This window comes from Electrophorus electricus, unplaced genomic scaffold (genome assembly GCF_041902795.1).
Source record: "Electrophorus electricus isolate QZ-2024a unplaced genomic scaffold, ASM4190279v1 Scaffold98, whole genome shotgun sequence".
Classification (NCBI taxonomy): domain Eukaryota; kingdom Metazoa; phylum Chordata; class Actinopteri; order Gymnotiformes; family Gymnotidae; genus Electrophorus; species Electrophorus electricus.
The window spans coordinates 177442-180199 of record NW_027658814.1 but is presented as its reverse complement, the minus strand read 5'-3'; the positions used below and the strand labels follow the sequence as shown (position 1 = coordinate 180199).

The following is a 2758-nucleotide window of genomic DNA, read 5'->3' as shown; positions in this document are numbered from 1 at the left end:
TTGTTTCACAGGCAGATCGATATCTCAATGCGGTCCACATGAAAGCAATTTTCTTTCCCTGAGTGCAAATTGCACTTTTAATGCCTGATATTTCAGCCACTCATTTCTCTCACTACATGACAAAACTCTCGAAACTTTTCTCCAAAAGCACTGAATGTTATTCTAACCATTTATGGCCTTTCTCCATTCATGTACACAAAGTCCAGTATGATTCCAAATGTCATCAAAAGATATATCTGTTTGTAGCTGAACAACTTATACAATGCGATCTTTCTTCTTTGTGTCAAATGAACTTAACAATTGAAACATCCAAAACTGGCTGTGTTTCTTGCCAACATACTGGTGTTTGGACATGTGGGATTACTTGCATGTCGCTTTCAATAACTCAGTTGGTAGAGTAGAAGTTAAAACTGTCATCCTTTGGCTGTCGGCTCAACTCCAACTCACACAAACTTTATGTTTTAATGCAGAATCTGTCGTTTTATATGAGCATAAAAAGAGGTTTTTCCCTGACCGGGAATCGAACCCGGGCCGCGGGGGTGAAAGCGCCGAATCCTAACCACTAGACAACCAGGGACAAAGCTGCTGAATTTACATGAGAAGACCATTTTTCAAAGTCTGCACTCCTACTATTCTGACAATGTTTGGATGCATACTGGACTTGGTATGCATGAGTGGAAAAAGGCCATAAAGCGAGTTATTCATCTTTCTCTTTGTTCTACAAAAAAATGAAGTTTGCAAGAGTCAGGGCTCTTTTTTACCATCTGGGAAAAGAGGGAACGCTGGTGTCACTAACACATGGAAAGAGCTGTTATATATTCCCCATTTGTCTCCTTAATGTTTCTGACAATTTAGCCACTCATTTCTCTCTCTACATGAAAACACTCTAGAAAATGTTCTCCAAAAAATACGGAATGTTATTCTAAGTACTCAGAAAATAGTCTTTTCCTCCCCCTTCTGACGCGTGAACTTATAGACGCCCTTGATTGCACGGTGTCTCTGTAATTGACAGGGGAGAGAGCGTATGCCACTCCCTCTCTCCCTAAGAGTACAGCCAATTATGCTCTTCTAGACTCTCGGCCACAAATGGCTGTGACACCATCAGTTTCAAAGTTAAACACAACTCCTATAGTACCAATAAAAGCTTCACACTCACCTCAGCTGGGACATGGCAGACACTGAAGGAAACTCCTCACTTCACTCTCTTCATCTGACCAGTCATTAAGCTCCACTGGTTTCTTCACTGTTTTGAGTTTCAGCACTTCTAGCACTTGTAATATTAGAATAGAATCCCTTTAGTTACTAAAGGTACACAGAAATGTACACCGGTACATAGAAACTTACTGTATGTAAGAGTGCAATAGTTCAAAGCTGTATTAGTGCAGATAAATACAACTACAGTGCCATTGCAGCTTTTAATGCTGTTTCAGTATCAGGGTCTTCAGGAAGGCTCCACCTGGCAACCCTGAAGTGCCTTGCTATGCTTAAAACTACACACACACACACACACACACACACAAACAAACAAACACAAACACTTAACAAGGTGAGTTCTGCTTATTTGTTAAGAAGGCTGATCGCCATTTAAAATTAGATTTCACAAACTATAATTGTTACACTGGTGAGTTTGAGGTAGAGATGCACTTTCATTAATACTGCTTACACTGTGTTTCTTTACAACACGCATGGACGTGTTGAAGCATCTCATATGCATAGAACACTAATACTCAGAGCATTGGAAGGTTGAAAACAGAAGCTATCTGGCTCACACAATGTTTTAAATGTGCCAAGGGAAATTCCAAGTGTGGCCATCCTTGAGTGGAGTGGAAGATAAATATGTTTTTTTTGTATTTCAAAGCGGCTGTAAGAGTATAACAGGCAGTTTAGAACATGTCAGTCCCTCCATGTAATTTGAGAGAAAATATCCTATGAAGATTGGACCAAGATTCCTGCAGAGTATTTTCAGCACATAGTGGAAACTATGCCAGAAAGAATTGCTGCAGTTCTGGAGGCCAAAGAAGGTCCAACATGCTATTAAATGGGTGTATTTAAGCCCACTGTGTCCTATAATAGGATGTTGCTGGAATGTATGTGGATGTTGTTGGAATGGCCGCAGAGTTGCGGCAGCAGTACAGGTAGTCTGTAATCCTTTCCCCCATGCGAGTGAGTTTGCCCTACTGCACGGGGTCGAGTTATGATGTGAATATTTAATGTTAATGTTTAGAGATAACAGAACAGCTTTCGGGGGGTTTGGGTGGGTTGCCTTATCCGCCCCTTTAACAGAGTAGTCACAATTCAAATTTCCCTTGTTCCATTGTTTACAAGACATTATACATGTGGTTTATTTATAGTGCACGGAGTAATATGCAGCAAGTCTGGTCTGTCTGCTTTGGAAGAGAAACATTTGGCCAAAAGAGCAAAACACAGCCGGGAGGATGATTGGTAAGAGCACATCATAATATGCACCTTAAAGCTGTGCTCTACAGCTAGGTCCTGTTCCATGACTGCATATATAAATTTACTACTGACATTGCCATTTATATCTGGCCATTTACAGTGCACTCTTGCTCAGTGCAGCACTTGAAGCTGATTTTCCATTATGTTCAAGAGATGTTTGACCCGGTCAGGGTGACACACTTTAGTGAGGGCAGCAGTATCCTAGAGGACACTACAGACAGTGACGGAGACATTTCAGAGCGCGAGGTGAGAGGTTGAGTTTTTTGTTACTCTCTACGACATACTTTTCATGCCAGGTACT

The 2758-nt window shown here is 41.1% G+C and overlaps 1 non-coding gene across 1 annotated transcript; it reads right to left on the bottom strand.

The window, feature by feature from the left end:
* Positions 1-505: 505 nt before the first annotated feature.
* trnae-uuc (transfer RNA glutamic acid (anticodon UUC)) lies at positions 506-577 on the bottom strand. The gene has a single exon. It is a non-coding gene; the product is annotated as a tRNA-Glu (tRNA).
* Positions 578-2758: the final 2181 nt, after the last annotated feature.